The 20,130-nt window shown below is 33.0% G+C and overlaps 1 protein-coding gene across 2 annotated transcripts in view; it reads left to right on the top strand.

The window, feature by feature from the left end:
- The first annotated feature begins 9,733 nt into the window (after nucleotides 1–9,733).
- The window catches only part of LOC123707595 (myosin-VIIa), a 39,932-nt gene continuing 29,535 nt past the window's right edge, over nucleotides 9,734–20,130 (top strand). The window contains exon 1 of one of the 2 annotated variants that reach the window (XM_045657777.1): nucleotides 9,734–9,898. The gene's annotated coding sequence lies outside the window, so the exon portion shown is untranslated. The other variant, XM_045657778.1, reaches the window with a different exon arrangement.

Here is a 20,130-nt window from a genome sequence, read left to right as displayed (position 1 = left end):
TCATGAAAAGACCTACCCGCGTGATCGATGGTAGATCAGAGCCAGTCGGCATGGTGGGCGTTAAACCCGCCATGTATCACAATTTCGGCTGACCAAACCTTTTCGAGCATTCTGAAGCCATTTGGATGTGCTCAATGTGCTCAGTTTCGGCATTTGCGCTATGTGACATATACAGCCACTTGCTGACGGTCGTCGTAGTCTAAGCGCAACCAGAGGTTAGATAGGTCTATAGTAGAGCAGATATCCTCCCTGCCGTACACCTAAACTTCCAATCGCGGCATAAAGGCGAATCCCAATTTGTACTCCGAATAGCAGAGGTCCAACCTAATCAGGCGGGGATGATATATGATGAGGGTAAGGAAGAATAATGCTGGCTTTAGTCTACTTTGAGCATGGAAGGGGTTGCCTTCGGTAAATCCTTCTGTCTGGCCCGAGATCGAAAACAGTCACAAGATTACAGAAGATATAACTATCAGTTGTAAGTACGTGTTAAAATTTAACTCGTTCAATTATTTTAGTTAAATCTGTGTCCATGTCACGTTTTGAGTTACAGTCACGAAAATCTCTTATCTATAGGTTACCGAGATTGCATTCATCTAAAACTTCACATCTCGACAGCTTCTGGATCTTTACTTTGCGAAAACACATTTAGGTTTAGATGCATTGTAAGGGCAAGAAGAAATATTAAATACGTGAATCCTGATCGACAGTTTCTGTTGCTTGATTACTACCGAAGAGTAGCGAGACTTTTCATTTTGTATCGAAGGCAAATTGAACCCTTACTTCAATGAGGATAAAGCTGGTAAGTTAAAATTTGGCTTATGTCATCAATAAGTATTTGTTGCCAAGTTGTTGTTGTTTGTTGTTGTAGCGTCTTTTTCTCTTAATTAGCTTAACTAAATTACACAAAAAATTTATAACATTAATTAGAAATCACATTGACGTCTTTACGTAATTTTTTATCATCATTTTAGTCGTATAAAATTAACTTACTCAAATTTAATTAACTCAAAAAGGCTATATTTTTGTTTCCAAAACATTAAAAAAGCGCGGCGGTCGCAAGAAATTAATATTTTCCAACAATAATTGATGCGCAGTAAACTTTTCGATTTTATTTTTATCGTAAATTTTCCTTACATTCTAGTGGTCATGGCACGGTGACCAGCTCACGTCTAATCACAAGGTCATTCAACTCACGGATACAATGTTATTGGCAACCCTACGGTCGTATGAAAGTCAAGGGTTTAACGATCATTGAGCTCCGTACTTTGCGTCCCTTGGCCATAGATTAAGCAAACTATATTGATTTAACACATTACAATTTAAAAGTTACTTTGATGAGAAATAAATCGATATATCTGTCAACGTTATTTGCTTAAACATGTTGCTTCCAGAAATGCGTGGAACCATAACCTATTATATTATCTTGTATAAATCCAAAATTTTCCTAGATTTTTCTTCGTTAAATTTATGAATATTTGTTACCATTCCAATACAACTGAGACGTAGATTATCTCAGAACCTCATGCTTTGTTATGCTGTCAAAGATTTCCGTAAAACCATAGCTTGTCTATACCCTATAAAATAAGCAACGTAGAAAAATTATAAATAAAACAATCTATGGTCACTAGAATAAATAGGTTTTAGAAGGTTCTGGTTCATCTCTAGTTATAATTAAAATATACGCAAAACTGCCGAAGTGGAGGTTTCTTTATTCAACATTGATTAATAATAAAGTTTATTTCCGTGTATAATGTACTTTTATTGTTATTTACATTGGAATGTTAGATCAAAGGCTCCGATGTTTATCAAAATCGTGGATATATTGTTTTTACGCGCATTCCTCTTGAATCTTCGCGGTTCCGCACTTCGAATTTTACCATCCGGGTTGAAGGATGCGTCAAGGTCAACCAAAAAAGGAGGTCGACGGTCGTCAATCAGACTTGTACCGTTTTAATGAGCTGCGCCCACGAATATACTCTTGGAGAATTCGTATGAAAGAAATGTCTATATACGAGTATACATTTCTTAAGATACCTACAACGATGGTGTAAATATCTACATCCCGCCTGCTTGTTTACCTCCTCTCCTATAAATAAACGTATGTTATAATTCTTGGCAAAAAGAAGCTATTTTAAATCAATCATTAATGTGTAATTTTGTATTTAGCCAGCGTAATTCGGCCATATTCCTGTATTGAACACAACTGTCTAACACCCCATGCTCGCTGGACAGGAATTCTGAGCTGATGAAGAGGTGAGCAGTGACACTGAAGTGTATTTTGAGGCTAAAGAATTGTGTGCAATCGTCTAAAAAATTTTTTGTCTATGACAGCTTACGAACTTTTCAGCCCATCAAATATCCGTATTATGTAGTCGGACATAAGTCGTTAATTTTGGAGTAGGTAGGTCTGGCCTTGTTATTTGTTAAACGTAAGTAAGAAATAAATATCATCATGTACATAATTTAGAATTACAGCCAGTTCTCAAATCGTAGAACAGACGAACTGAACTGGTAATCAAATTTCAGCAACTCTTTTTGGTTACGTACATAGGACGCAATCCATAGACGTAAATGGATGTAAGTATGACGTAAGTCTAAGTGCGCTACATCTGACACCTATATAAAATTGTAAATGTCAAATGCAATATGTTAAATGGATTTTGACATACGGGAATCATAGCCTTGTGCTTATAGTTTTACCCGTATAGTCTAGAATCGCACACAAAACATTTGTATTAAACAAGCACTAGGTATGCGAAAGATATTGTTCCGAACAAGCATTTAATTATTCATCAAACAACTTTATACGTGTGAATGTTTTTTTTTATCCTTAAAAAACAAGATACAAACGGATCTAACCAAAATTTGCAGCTAGCGTCGCGCTGTCTACTAAATATTTATAGTCTATAAATTTATTCAATTCTATTTTGATGTGATTTTAATAGCGGCTACAAGAAAATTATCTAGTTAAACGTTTTACGTATGTAGAATATGACTAAATTAAACAACACTATTTTTCAGATTGATTCAACACTTTATGTCTGTACTCTAGCGTTCTATGGAGATTTACAAACATTGTCCTACTATAATAAGTCTAATTTTACTATGAGTTTGTATAAACTAAATTTATGAAAAACCCTACAGCGTCCTTAAATAAAATAAATCAATGGCGCTACAACCTTTTTAGGTCTGGGCCACACATATCTGTATATGTTTCATTATCATTTGTTAATTCAATAGGCAAGTAGGTGATCAGCCTTCTGTGCCTGACGCACGCCGTCGACTTTTTTGAGTCTACGGCAAGCCGGTTTCCTCACGATGTTTTCCTTCATCGTTCGAGCGAATGTTAAATGCGCACATAGAGAGAAAAGCCGGGGATCGAACTTACGACCCAAAAGATAAGAGTCGCACGCTGAAGCCACTAGGCCAACACTGCTCTTTACAGCGTCCTTAGTTAAGGCTAAAAAGCTTATTGACTTAACACAGATACCGTCTTAAGAGAGAGACGTTTTAAAACATTTTATACTTTAATTATGCTTCGTTGGCCTAGTGGCTTGAGCGTGCTTCTCTCCTGGGTTCGAATCAGGGCTGCACTCTAATTGATTTTTTGTATGTGCGCATTTAATACTCACATTTATACCATTGTGAGGAAACTTTTCCTTGTGAGGTTTTCCAACATGGGGCCCATGTGCAGTTTGGGCAATTCGACTATTTGTTTTTTTTTAAATTATGGAATTTCAGTTTTTCATTACATGTTTTGAAAATACTTACTGTGTTTCGTTGACAATTTCCTTGTGATGTCTTCCTAACACCTATTAATTAAGTCTCAACATTTTTTTTATGTTATTAAATATTTTGTCTGGTACATGGGTTATATAAATTTGAGAAGGCTAAGGTGGTTGAGACCCAGATTGGGGGTATAAGGAAATTTGTGTTCGTGGAGAAGTCCTAAAAATCCTGCGCATCTATCTTTAACGTGTTTACCAAAATGGACGTTCGAACTTGTGTTTTACTTAATTTTTATGAATATTTAAAAAATAAAATCGTAATACAAAACTTATGAACCCAGTGGTCTTAAATATAACTAGATTAAAGATATCCTAAAATATAATGTTTTACAACTTCTTGCATCAACAACAGTTTTTTTAACATAGATATTTCTTGAATCTGGTCACCCACAATACTGAGGTCGCGCAAAACGCTGCATGAAGTTATCAGGCTAGGTCAACTTCTAGAAAATTATATTTTCAAGCAAGGAAGAGGTATTTTACCGAACGACCAGGTCACAAGTGTTTAAAACCGGTGTACGTAATGATTTTATAATTTAGCAATAACAATTTATCTTAGTCCAAGCGGATGTGCAAACTTTGCATAATCATGAGAGCATTACCTTCGGAGCCTTATATCATGACTTATTAAGATATCTGCTTATAATCGCCTATTGCCTATATTGTGAGAACTGGCAGTTATCTTGGTGAGGGCTTAGGGCTCTTTTATAGGTTTCTACAATTTCGCATTTGTATAGTTTTATCCAAATATTTTCAAATGTAAGCAGTAAAGCAGAGCAGTGTTGGCCGTGACGTGGCAGTGTGGCCAGATCAGTGGCTTCAGCGACTCTTATCCCTGAGGTCTTAGGTTCGATCTCTTGGTGCACACCAATGGACTTTATAAGCGTGCATTTAACATTCGATCGGTGAAGGAAAACATCGTGAGGAAACCAGCTTACCTTAGGCCCAAAAACTTAACGGCGTGTGTCAGGCAAGGAGGGCTCATACTTTGCTGGCATTCTTTTGTAAAGGCATGTATGTGTGTATGTAGGTGTGCTTTTTATATTATTACATTAAGTGAATAAAATATCAATTATGTATGATCGCTTCCTTACCATAGAACACACAAATGTTTACTAATAATCTAACTCATAATAGTTTACAGACTTTTTGGCTCAATCTGTGTGCGTTTTCTTCTTATTATAACTCCACCGTAGAAGCGAAATTCAGAACTGCAAGTGAATCACTTCGCACTTGAAATCCGTAACAAAATAATAAGGCATATTTGATCAACAAAAAAAAAACGGAACTTTTTAGGGTGTAAGAACGAGCAGCCAACTGGTACAGCTGCACATCTAGAAGAGGCACCCGTGCACAATAGATTCCCCATATCGCATTTGAAGAACTGTCTACGGGGAACCACGATAGAACAACGAAACAGCTATAATAACTAAGTGTACTTGAGTTGTACATATACGTAAGTTATTTAGTACCAACAGAAAAAAAAATACTACCGTTGAAGCAGATTATCAGAACTACTAGCAAATCCGTAACGTACATGAAAAATTATTATTACAATAAGCGCGTTCAATAACAATAACTGGGAGTGTAAAGATCTTGACACTGTTGTGCAACCTCAACCCTGTTATCGTAATACGCGTTTATTATCGATACCCAACTTCGTCTGCTTGGAATTAGTATAATATTCCATTGGAAAAATCTTCGTTTTTAAAGCTCCATTTGACATTAAACGCCTGCGTAAAATATTTCTATGATACGTAACATTTATCGCAATGAACATTACATGGAAATTTGAATTTCTTGTCAATTGTTTTTATTTAAAAAAACAACTTGCACCGCATTAAAACAAATCTTTTGACCGACTTCAAAAAAATAAATATCTTCTTAATTATATAAACTTGCAAGCAGGTGCGCAAATATTTCTTATGTGATCATAATAATAAGTTGAAGAATAAATTTTGTGATCGAAATTATCGGAAAATGAAATTCATATCACCTACGTCACTAGGAACAGTTGTTTTTCTTCCATGGACATTTTCCATCACTTATATTGTTACTACAGGATACATAAAATAAAATCAAAGTTCGTGTTGCGCGTCTTGAGGGATACTGCTCGACTACATCGGTCATATTATTTACTATATACAAGGCAAGCCGGGGCGCAATTGCTTGCGAGACCTGGTCTTATTTTTGTTTGCCTCTTTTCTTTATAGGATCAGTTTAATCAAAACTGTATCCATTGGTTTCTGGATAGACTATGTGTCACAAGTCATAAATCAGTTGACAGTTAGAACATATTTTTTTTAAATTTGTATGCTATAATGTTAATCAGTAGTACAATAAGTTGCAACTCGCTAACAAAATTATAAAGTACAGACACTGATTTGCACCGTTATATATATTTATTGTATAAATTTGCATAAACATATGACTAATAATGAAGGATACGAAACATATTGGTGTGAACAAAACACCTTCTCTGACAGATAAACCATGTACTACAGATGCACACCTGGTTTATCCTTAAGCTGTACTTAGAAAATTTCGGTTAGTAAATTGGCCGAAAACTTTTTTACACTGTTGGCTGTGGCTAGGACTAAAAAGTATTTCAGTATTCTGCTGTCCGAGTGCAGCTCATTAACTGTTCTTATCCAGCAGCCACCAACTCTGCATATGATATTGTTACTCAGCACTAGAGCTGGATATATATGTGACAGGTGTGGGAAGACTGAGCGACGTATACAAGATGTTCTTTTTTCAAATTGGTATAAAATACTAATTATGGTATTTTTTAATGTTGTAAATAAATAAATGCTAATATCAAATTGTTAAAACTCGGACTAAAGTAGCGAGTTGTGCGTTTCATCTCAACGAAACGTCAAAAAGTTTAAAGAGAACTTAGCAATACAAACATAATTTGCATATAGTTTTGTTTTTCGTCAATCGTATCTTGTTTCTCATAATTTTTTTGTAAAAAGATGTCAATATTTAGCAATGTATTTTTAATTATACTCGATAATTACGTAAACCTATAAAACTGGAAAAGGCCTATGTGTCACAGGACACACTGATTACCCAAAACGGCTCAAGTGCTGTATTAGATTAAGTTTTATTTATGCATTAGAATTAAGTTTTTTTTTATGTAACTTAAATAAGTGTTAATATATAATACTGGGTGTCAGCAATAAAGGCTTTATAATAATAATATATCAAATAAGTATGTCTTTGGTTACGCATGCTGTTAAGCTAAAGTTAGTTAAAGTTACTTAAGCCATATATTAAACAAAATGATACATCCCTATTCGCTAGCTCCTTCTCTATCTTCCTTTAAATTTCTTCTGTACAAACATTACCTGTCCACATCTTATCTCTAATTTCTTTCCATCTACTGACGTGAGACTTATCTTAAATTATCGTGATTTATGTGTCTTTTTACTTTCTATTTTTAATGTATCATCTTTTTAGTTAAGTTTTTTTTTGTTCCTGTTCAGTTTTGTCTTAATAAATGTGTATAACATGTATTTTTGCACTACTTGCCTATCTTATGTAATTTAATACATTTTTATTTTTTCTTTACTCAGTGGTTGCCTGGAAGAGATCTCTCGTAAGCGATAAGTAGTGTAACGAAGTTTAAATAAATAAAAATAAAATAAACATCATAGATCAACTTGGAATCTAAAAAGTGACTGTGACTGCCCTATATTTAAAGACAGAATTGTCGAGCCAGCCTCCAGCTAACGGGGTCCGACTCGCCACGACATCATGAGGATATTTCCAGAGTAGACGTCACCCGGGCCAGGCAGGAGACGCGAAGCCCACCTTAGATAGACCTAGATTAAGATGATAAAGTCTCAAGAAGCCGGGAGACAGTAACATCTCCTTCCACTCAAGTGGGAGGTCGGAATACGGTCAACCGTATTCAAACTTTTCGAATAGTCAACTACCAGTCAGTTTCCGGGCTTGAATGTTGCGTTGCGTTGTGGGGTCTCTCTGCATCATTTATCGCATTTATCATAGAGGTGTTCAGAGCAGTTGTTCGGGCTAATACCTGCAGCTGAGTTTCAGTATCGGACGTCAAGACAGAATACCATCCGTATCACCTCGACGTCCGTTGTTCCACAACTGAGCGTTTTTTAAGACACTTTGCCGCGCACTAGCATTATGTGGAACCAGCTTCCCACTGCAGTATTTTCTAACTAATTCGACTCAGGGTCATGGCCTTTTATTTAATTTAATTAGCCTTCTGGCAATGTAAGTGTCCATGGGCGGCGGTATCACTTAACATCAGGTGAGACTCATTCCCGTTTGCCTCCTATTACATAAAATAAAATACTTACATATAGTTTAGCCACTCGACCACTGGGCCCAATCGCGTAGTGGTCTTGCTATTTGTAAATTGCAACATTGAAATATTTATAATTCATCCGCAGACATCCGCAAAGTGCAGTAGCGCTAAAACCTTTAAGATCTGTGCCTAAGATATATGTATCTGTTTCGTGATCATTTTTTTTCTTTTTTGCAAATAGACAAGCGGATGATCAGTGTTCTGTGCCTGACACACTCTCGACTTATTGGGTCAAAGGCCGGTGTCCTTCATCCTACGAGCGAGTGTTAAAGAAATCCGCTAAAAGCCTTATATAAATCATTGTAAATGCTAATGCATGTCATGTGATTCATCACTGATGTAAACAAACGTACAGTGCGACATTTTTTCAAGTCACGTATAAACTCGTAATAATACTATGTAATTATCCACGTGGTATATCAATTAAAGCGATTTACCCTCATTGGAGGAAAACACCTTTCAATGATAATGTTTTCTGTATTTTTTTTAGAATCATTTGTCAATCTAATAGGCAAGCCTCCTGTGACTGGCATATGCCGTCGACTTTTTGGGTATGAGGCACATATAAAGTCCATATTTGCACAGCCGAGGGTCGAACCTACAACCTCACGGACGAGAGCTGCAAGCTGAAGCCACTAGGCCAACACTGCTACAAATATTAGTTGATAAAATATTTAAACAATAATTTAGTATATATATTAATAGCATACATAAATATGATTTAAAGTAAAAAATCGTTATTAAATATTAAGTTTCAACCAACTTAAAATGCGAATTAGGTGGTGTAAATTTGTGTTGTTTGTTTTAACATGTGTAAATAATATGTGATTTCAATTAAGACACTGTTTCTGTTTAAAAACCTGTAATCAATAGAACAGGGTGCACCTTTGCATCATTGATATTATTTGACAAGTAAATTTCAAATTAAATTCACCAACTGGAGATACACACATTGACTGCGCGTGACTATTACGCCACAAAGGCACAGTCATTTTAAAAGATTAAAACAAATACAAAATGAGTGTGCTGCGTAATTGCGTGAACGTCGTATGTCGTGTTTGTGTATGGTTATTATGAATAAGGCTTTAGTGTGAAACAATGCCATCTAGCGTATGTAATTGAAATTATACACTACTAGCACTTTAATGAAAGCCTTTAAGTCGATGTTTACGTTGTGCTGTTAATTTATTTTATTTATTATCTAAATAATGAGAAACTATGTGGATTATATTGCCGAAACAAATCAATTAACATGTATTGTAGTAAGTAACACTTTGTAATACAAGAAATAACAATATCGAATAATTAACCACTTATTTAATTAACAATGTGTTTCGTCGGCAACCAACAAGATGGCGCAGCCGATGTCGATAAAACAGTTTAAGGCTTCGGCGTGGAATTAGCCGCTTTGTAACACTAAAAAGTAAATACATATAAATTTTCGTCTACCAAACTTTTGACATATATATAACAAGTCATATGTTGTAATATAAAGCACATTGAACGTATTATCGAGGTTGTTTTGTTTAATTTATATGGGCGTCGGTAAAACAGTCGCCCCGGTCCGCTGGCCTAGACGACACGCAAGCTATACAGGTAGGTTAACATTCACGCTCTGTCGCACTTCGTGGTCCCGCGTGAGCTGTTGCGGCCCTTCCGTGCTAATACCGATATGCCCGAAGTTTTGTGAGTGAAACTGTGTTAAAGTGCTTGTGAAGTGTGATGTGATCAGTGCTGGTTCGAGCAACACCAGATCTCAACGGTAAATATTACGTTGACCTCTGTTTACCGTCAGTCAGGTGATCAACTCGTATCCCCATGTTCTACATAAAAAGCGGTTAATTTACAAGAACACTGCCGCTTAGTCAACAGTAGGTATATGTATTTGGGTTCGATGCGTTTGCATTTACCGTTTATCGTTGCTAAGGCAGATGAAGTCTTATATATTCCTATTAGAATCTGTAATATTTATATAGTGAGCTTGATACGCTTTCACGCCTAAATTATTGTACCAAATATACAGCCTTCTCACATCTTGATTTCTATATGTATGTAGATAAAACTTATACAATTATATACATAGGCAGTTGTGAATCAGCCTCACAATGTCGGCGTTAAGTGTACCAACTGTAATATATTTTCTCTAGAAAAGTGTACGAAACACACACATGAAACAAATATTATCACTCATACTTACCCTTTTAGGTAGGTTCAATAGTCGTTAAAACAGCGTCACTAATAATATTCATACCTACAAAATTTACAAAAATATTTGGTCCATATTATCATACAATAAACTTACCTTATCTGACGTCACTATCGCATCTAATTGAAAATATCTGCAGTCATAAACGATTTGCCTGGAGCAGATGGCTGAGAGCTTTTATTTTATTACAACTTTAAACCTACTCGGCACTGCTGTCAATCTTTTCGAATTGAAGTTTGACATATATACGTGGCTAAGCGTCCTCAATATTAAAAATTAATAACACCGATGATATAGTATCTCCAAAGTGGTTTGTTAAGCTAGAGGTGGTATACCCGCTCTGAAAAATGTTGTTTTCAATATAAGTATCCAGTTGGATGAAATTTGCAAAATTTAGCAATGAGTTTCCATAAACGGCTGACTTGTTTTGAGTGGGTGATAGTATATAACTCGCCTCCGACTTCGATTTTAGGCATTTTGACAAAACTTTTTTGACAATTTACATGAAACCACAAAAAACACTTAAAAATTGAATGCTTGTAAAACCCGTTCAAAAATCTGAGCAGTTTTGGGGTTTCTTGCGTTCAGACATGCGGTCAAGGAATACATTTATTGTGCATAGGCATGTGTGCAATAAAGCGTTACACGAATTTAGTCAAGAATTAGAATAATTCATATTATTCTAATATCAAACAGCTTGCTAGCTATCAAAGCAATAGTTATATTGCAGCGATATTATATGTACTATAATCGCAGAAATCAAACACCACAGCAAAAACCATCAAAGAAACCGGCTTACGTCTTCGGCCTTCGTATCAGGAATAAACAATACAAATTGGTTTTCACAATTCCCATAGAAAGTTAAACATTATTGAGTCGATCATGCTAATATTGACGTAAGAAAACAGATATCACAAATGAGAAATTATTCATTTTGCGTTCTACGTGATTTATTAGTTAGCGAATTGACGTACGATTTAATTACAGCTTTGCTTATCTTACTATCTAGGTATTTGAAAACCGCTACAGCTGTTACGCGCTGTTCCCAGTCCTGTGTTCATAATTCGCCTGTACACAAATTAACACTTACAGAACGTGATTGTATGAACGCAAACGTGCTCCAAAAACCGCCATACATATGTTTTACACCTAAATCGAAAATATTTCTGACACAGAAGGCTGTCTCGAGACTACAAAAGACAAATTATCTAAGAAATAGATACAATCTGAGCATAGGGTTTTATTATCGCTTCAAACACTTGGAAAATTCCGACCGAAAGAAAAACTACTTAAAATGTGTTTGTTACTTAATCTTATCATTATCCACTTAAGCAATTAAGACGCAATTTAGGTCATGTTTTCCTAAACCAATTAATAATATCAAATTTTTCATTAATTAGTGATTATATTTAAGTGATTGGACAAGTCTCTCTAAACAATTGAAGACTGTGTGAGTGAAGGAATCATACAATATTTGTCTTTATTATTATCATTTTTAAATTGAACAAAGAGTTTTTATTAATAAGTCCCGGCTTCACACGGATGGACTTTTATTATTTTAGAAATAAATATGCTCGTAGTCTAGATTACTTAGAGGTAATGCGTTCTAATAATGTAAGATTTTTTTATTTACATCCGGTAATTTTTGAGTCTTACAAACGTACAAATATTTCCTGTAATAGTTAATCATAATTTGATACTATTTAATTTGTAAACCTCAGTAAACTCGTAAGTTTATAAGAAGCTTTTATCATATAAAAGAATTCAACGAGTCTAGCGCTCGTACTTCCAGAAACGAAAGGGAGAATTCCGTTTACACTAGTATAGTGTGTATTTCGTCGTATATATACACGTAAATAGTTTAATAAAAACTGACAGTCTTCAAAAGATAATCTTTCTTTCCATTTCGCAATAAGCATTCTGTGTTGCCTGTCCTTTAATTAAATTGTTTATCTATATTAATAAAAATGAATCGCAAATCGTATATTGCTGGAGTAATTCGAATAAATTATTAATTAAAAACATAAAAATCCAAGAAGTTTTTATTCCGGAAAAGCGTAACAGTTAAAGCAAAGCAAAATGTTTCATATAGTATGAAGCTAATAAAAGGTAGGATAACTGAAAAAGATCATATTTTAAAAACGAAGTTCGCAGGGGCAGCTACTTATTAAAACCTTAACAATACTTTCAAGATCGCAATGTATATGGCAATATACAGTTTGGTTTGCGGTTACTTAGTTCACTCCTGAACAACGGTCGCACGTAAGCATTAAGCATGAGCATTCATATGTATTCGCCCTTGAGGTGAGGTGAGAACTGCAGTAAAACGTTCTTATTTACCAATGTTCATAAGTTTTCATATGACCTTATGGCATTTAGTTATTTTATCAATAAGTTATTTCTTTTTTAAATTATAATAATACTCTACTGTCTGGCTGGCACAATGGCTGGGGACCAGTGTTTCATTTGATCCACCCATTACTGCTTGTTGCATCTTTTGACAACCCACAGCAGTTTTGTTATACTCCTCTTTACACTCTGTTCCAGATCGTATCTCGGACACTTAATTCCTATTTTATTTGCACATTTCCAGATTCTCCCCATCGCACTCACAATTTTATATAATCTTTAAACCAGATCTATATAAATCTGAAGTCCAGGTGAAAAGCCAGCCTTGACGGTTTAATGCATGACCTTAAAGCATTAAAAGTGATTACATTATTGAAGAGGTTTATAAACTGAATTCTTCCTTGTTACTGTCACTTCTATAACAGTTTGTGATTTGAATAATTCATTATATATTGTATTGTCATGTGACTTTCACTATAGTCAAGTGCCTATCATAGATTGGACACTATGCAAGTTCATGGTTAAAGAAATAATACAAAAGTTTTTACTGTTTTAAATTTGAATTAATGTATACACAGTTTTACATAGACAAGAATATGTTGCATTATTTTCATTTTAATAATACGTTAGGGAAGAGAGTTGCTTGCCAGTTCTTCTCGTCCGTTTTCCCTCGAGTTGCCAGTAAATTCTGGTTCAGTAGTTTTTTCAGTTTTAAAAACATACAATAATTCTTGTTTATAATATTAATAATAGTTAAACATAATTTTCTTGATTTTACGTTAATTATAAAAAACGAAACACATCAGAGGAATGTTATATGTTTGTCATATTAAAAAAAAAAACAAAAGACTGGTCAACGTAAAAGCTGTACCTTTATTAAAAAAACTTGCCTTTATGAGATTAAAATAATACAGGCGTTAAATGTGGTCAACTGTTTTATCACTTTTATTAAATCACAATGATGCAAAGCACTGATATATAGTTTAATTATACAGATAATCTAGATATACATTCAATTATTATTCATCAATAATACGATAGTAATAAACAATGACAAGATACGTAAAGCGCTGTGAGAAGCGAATTTCTGAACGCTCAAGCTAGAAAATAATCCCAGAAAAACGAATATATTTATTTACATATATTTTTTAATGTCGACATAAAGTCAAACAAGTTTACTTTCGTAATGAAAGTATTTCGTAACGCATGTCACATGCGATCGTACTTCGTAGTCAGCGAAACTTGTATTGAAAGAAAGTTTTGTTTAATATAATGCTGGCTTGCTATATTTGTAAAAACACTTTCAAATAGCGTACGGTAAAAAACAAGGTGAGGATAATTTTTAAGGGCGACAAAAAATTTCGTCTGTGTTACTTCAGTCACTTACTGTTTAAATGTTATTAGATTTGCTATATATACTCACCCATAAAATTCACGAAACATGTGACAGTATTGAATTTTATAACAGGCTACATATCCAGACACTCTTGGGTTCAAGTGCTCATGCGCTAGTTTAAGATTTCAGTAGCCGCCTGGTAGATAGTACTGGTGACCCCAGATCTGATGCATTCCTCGCTCAACAAATAAATATAACAATACAGCAAGGAAATGCTGCGTTTAAGGTACACTGTCACAGGGAGCATTTTTTTTAAAATTTGTTTGAATTTTCTTTTTATCAATTCATTGTTATTATTGTAGTAATAGATAGTAATGTATACTGTATATTTGTGTGTAAAAATAAATATATTAAGGTTTCGTGTTAATATTGCGTTTTATGCTCATTTTCCTTTAAAAAAAAAATATTAATATATTTTTAGTACCTATAAATTCGCAAAAATGCACTGTTTGCGTTGCGGTTCCCAAACGCGTTTAAAGTTTGCAGTTATTTCTTAACGGGTTTTGAATACAACTTCCAAACCCTTCCGATCCAGTAATATGCTATTGATAAATGACTCCAACACAAAATAATTCCTCATTTTAGTTCTTAAGTTTGATTCGAGAAACTTTAATTATATTAGTATTTGTTTGTTCAAAGTCCAAGTTTTATTTAAGCCTTGTAAATATTTGTTAACATTGGTAAGATTTCGAGTGATTGGTTGATTTGATAATAAAATTAATTACGTTTTTGTAGGTTGGAATTAACGTTAAAGTTTCTATATAAGACAGCACTAAGTCTGACTTTCGTAGATCACAAATGAATTCAAAGTCAAATCATTTATTAGGCCTATTAAAAAGGCAAATTAAATATATTAAAACAACATTACTAAACATTTTTTTAATGTCTTTATTTTACAAAATAATAAATAATAATAAAGTTCGTTTCATATGGGCAAGAAACTCAAAAAAAAAAATTGTTACAATACATATTTTGTATACATTGATTTGGTAATTATATGGCAGGACCATGATTAAAAAACTCCTATACTAAAGGCGCATGGTGTTAAAAAACAATGCAGTTATTATTGACTTGTGAAAGTCATAATTCGTGTTATTTTCGTTCACTAACCCTTAATCTAATTTCTTTCCGAATCTTACCTCTCAGTACTACATTTTTAGGGCGAATTTTTAATGTCATTTAATATGAAACATGATCTGAAGATATGGTGACACACTATCGTGTTATTTACACCTGACTCTCAACTTACGTTATATCGAGAAATTAGCTCTGTCAACACATACCCTCACACATTTATCGCCTTTATCTCGTTGTTTTTAGTATCATTTTCGTTTGTATTGTACTTTCTTCACAGTTTGGTGTTAAACCTGTAGTTATCAGTTAAATAAAGATACGTGGAGGTAGAAAGATAAGATTCTTGACAAAGCCTTCAAAAATATTTTATCTTAATGCTCATTAACGTAATTAACATATTATTGTGTAAATCTTTAACGGAAACGTCTCTAACACCTCTAATGCCTTGAGACAAGTGGGGATATACCAAAGTGGAGGCAGCTAGTCGATGTACCAGACTTATCCAGACGAAGCCTTCAGTAATGAAGACTACGGAGTAGAATAAAGGAAACGTGAAATTATTACTCGTCCTTGGTCAGCGGGTATCAATCTAATATTAATAAATAAATTATAATTATCTAGCATCATTAAGTTGAAATAATAATTGCTTTACTGGTTTACCGTAATTGATATCGTTGCAGGATTGCAGTTAAAGAGATTTCTTAATCAAACATTCGTTAGACGTAACATCATTTAAAGCAATTTCCCGAGTGCCATTTCCTATAAAAGGGGTGTAATATGGTTTCTATATAGCAACACCGGGTACGTTCTCATATGGCTTCATGTTACGATATAAATCGATGTCATACAAAAACATTTCCAACCATAGAAACCCCAGAGCTGGGGCAACGCACAACGCATATCGATGTATAGTGAGGAAATGCTGCCAGTATTAAGTGCACACTGCCAGAGAGACCAAACTTTTTACATATTTATCAATTATTCTGCACACATTAGGATAAGAATCTATTGATTTTTAATTACCATAAAGAAATAGACGCACTCATATTCCTGTGGCCTTCCTCAATAAATTTAATATATTAATTTTTTTTTAAAAATTATCGTTTTTTTACCTATTAATCACGTGGTTAACGCAGGTAAATGGCTAATTCAATATGAGTTCGACGCATAAGAACTTATTTTTATATTTATGCTATGCGCTAATATATATACATTCCTACATGATATATGACATGCGATCATGTTATAACTTCTTGTAAATAATTACGGAAACAAGGTGGTGAATTCCATTTTATAATCAATTCTAATACCACACAAAGACTATTAACTACAGTGTTGCATTTAAGAGCTCTATTATGTTAATTATAAAATGATAGGTGCATGTATAAGCAAAAAGTGACCACGAAATTAATAAAAAAAATTACGTGAATGCAATTAAATATTTTATATTAATTTCAGTCTTCCATTTTTATCTATTAATGTACTTATTTGTCTTATTTTTCCTGTTTCGTATATTTTGTTTAACAATGCAATCTGTTTTGGCTTTGCATATTGTCTATGTGTTTTCCTTTATAATACGGATAACTCGTGAATAAGTTAATAATCAAGTTGTTATAAATTAAAGGTGCATTTAACATTTTTCACTACAACTAAGTCGAGTTAAATATATAGACGTGGTTGAAACACTGTAACTAATAGGGCATGGTGACACAGTGTTACTGTTTTAGTTTTGGCAATTCATAAAATAGTTGAAGAAATCACTAAATTTCCACTTTAAATATAGCCAGATGCTTATTATAAGTATTATAAACAAAAGACCGTTTGCCGATCGATCTGATCCGACATGACTTGCTTGAAATTGTATTTATAACTTGACCAGGATTATAAGATTATAAATGTACCAATTAAAATGTTGTATTAATTAATTTATAATTATTGATTCGTTGATGTTATTAAAATGAGGAAGATCTTTAAACTCAAACCCAAAATAACATTATTCATATAGATAAACATGTACATTTATGAACGTCAGAAAAGAAGTTAAATTAATTGTAAACTGACATTTACTACCAGTTCGCAAGTCAAGGGCGTAGAGCGGGCGGTTTTTGCAACTGGCAAAAACATTTTCTTCACTCTTTTTAATCGCTTTGATATGCTCCGTGGTCCACCGTGTCCGTGGTCCGTGTTTAGTTTATTGTTTATTGGTAATAATAAATATACCACACAGCTCACAGTTATATATGTTATTTCAATTTTCCTATTTTGAATTTTTACGATAGGTAAATACTTAACTATACACTAGCTGATTCAACTGACATTAGACATTCAACATCCTGTGTTAGTACATAATATAAATTTATTCCGTCAACACTTACAGTTATTTCAATCATCTGACATTTATACAAAATGTATACTTTCATTATTATAAATAACTATTGTCTTAAATTTTCTAATGTCCAATTGCATTAAAAACGGTCTGTAAATAATAAAGGCAACAAAAAGTTTCAACTTGCTCCATCCATACGCGAGTTGATGACCAAGGGTAGATGTTCAAGATTATTGTGATGTTATTAATGCATAATCTGGTTGAAAAAAAATAAATCGACCAAAGATCCATTAAAATATGACATGACTAAAATAGCTCGTGGTTAAATGCAGTCCATTATCGCCTCAAATAGTTTTTAGTTGACACGGTTTCTTTCAGCGCTAAACCGTGCAATTTTAATTCCTTCAGTAATAACGTATTCCTTACCGTTATCTTTGTTAGTGCTAAATATTGTTCCACCTCCGTGACTCTCGTTAATTTTTGATTAGTATGCTTAACAAAACCGTGGCATTGGTCACGCACTTGCTGTGTTATTCGATTAATAATAAAATAAGTGATGTTTCACGTAATGTTCAGTAGGTTGTTCTGTAATGATTTATTCTTTAGGGCTACAAAAAATGTAATTTCGGCGTTTGAACAAAAAATTACAGTCACATTTTTCGGTTACGCGTCACATTTTTCCGTTACGCGCCATCTTTTTCTTGTCCACGGTTGATTCGAAGCTATTAATAATAAAAATATATAATAACGATAACAATGATAGTAATAATTATATTACAATTAATGAAATTCTATAATAATCTTGGTAGTAATAAGGTAAAATTAAATAATTGTGTTATTTGTATTCATTTCTGTGAACTTTATCTAATTTAACTTTATTTAAACAATTTCTGTACAGTTGAATATCATCATTTAAAAAAATATTTATTTCGAAAAATAAGGTCATAAAAGAAGTTTATCTTCTTACGTGTGTACACTAGTACACGCACACATTTTATTTTAATCTCCTAGCTAATAGCTATATGTCGGTCTTAGCGTGATATGTACTCTATCAATAAAAAACTAAAGAGTTTTTCTATACAAACTAGGTGTTCTTGATATTAATGCATTAATTGACAAATAATAATGTAATTGTTGAAAACGGTTATGTGGTATATTTGATTTGCTAATATTTACAGATTTACAAATAAAACAAACCATTCGTACTAATGGTTTTGAACTATTTTGACTTTGATGTTATTAAACTATAATGACACGAAATACATAATTATGGCGAAGTTATTATTACTATAGACTATCAAAAAGTCTGTTAATTTGTAGATCTATCTATTCATATATTTTGCAAATCAAATAGGCCATATGACGGTTTTGAACTATTTTGACTTTGATGTTATTAAATTATAATGACAGTGGCAGCTGACACTAACGCCATTGTTTCGACATTCATAATAATGAGTAAAGTTATTATTACTACAGACTATCAAAGAGTCTGTTAATTTCTAGATAGACTATTAATATTTGCAAATCAAATAAGTAATATAACTTGTTTGAACTATTTTGACTTTGACATTATTAAGTTATATGGCAATGGCAACTGACACCTGCGTTATTTCTACGACTTATAATATTAGTGTAAATATTTGCAGCAAGTAAACAAATCAAAAATAAAAGTAAACTCTACGTTTGGAATGTGTATAATATATTTTATCAATCTAATATATGTTGTAAAAAATACATTTGTTTCACGCTAATATTTTTCATTCGGATTCACTTTTAGCTTGGTCGTTATTTTTATATTATTCCAATTAAACATTCTATAATCACACAGGTCATACGGATTAGTACATTTGACATGTAGCTATGTTAGAAAGCGAATGTTATATATTAAATTTATTTCTTTAATAGATAATCAAAAGCTTAATTTAACGTACTAATCATTATACACTTGTCAGATGACTTATCACCGTTACATAGCGGCAACTCGTAACTAGTTTGACGAATATGGAATCGATGCAGTGTCCGTTCCAACTTCCAACGCATTCCTTAGTTTGAGTAACTCCAGTTTCAGTTACTATTAATGATGCCAGAGGAAGACAGAGCTTTTAACCTAAACATTAAAGAGAAATCACAGATTTAATCATAATATAGTAGGTATTTATTCGCTTAATTTAACTAGAAATAAATTTAAAGTTCGGAAAGTAAATTAAAATGTTGTTTACTGAAAATGACATTTTTTATGGTATTTTAATGATATTAAACTATATTGAAATACAATAAAATATAATACATATTAAAAATTATAATATTTAATAATATAATCTCACAGAAAGAGCCGAGTAGAAGGGAGTTAACCTGTGATAGAATTTTTAAAAAAAATCTTGTTTATTCTATCTTTTTACCGATTTATTTATTATAGGTTAAAAATCACCTGTACACATATTGTATACTTATCGTCTCAAGCGTCCTTGACTGACCTCTAAAGACTAACCGTTCACCGTTCTTAATCCCATCTTAAAACATTGTTAAATATGCTTAATATAGAAATAATGTAAGATCAAGTATGATACTGTTTTTTTGTATTTAATAACCGCAAATTATTAAACGGTTCAGTTTTAATAACATTAGACGGTGATAACAACGACA

The sequence above is a fragment of the Pieris brassicae genome, chromosome 3 (genome assembly GCF_905147105.1).
Source record: "Pieris brassicae chromosome 3, ilPieBrab1.1, whole genome shotgun sequence".
In the NCBI taxonomy this organism is placed as follows: domain Eukaryota; kingdom Metazoa; phylum Arthropoda; class Insecta; order Lepidoptera; family Pieridae; genus Pieris; species Pieris brassicae.
This window is presented reverse-complemented; position numbering and strand designations above follow the sequence as displayed.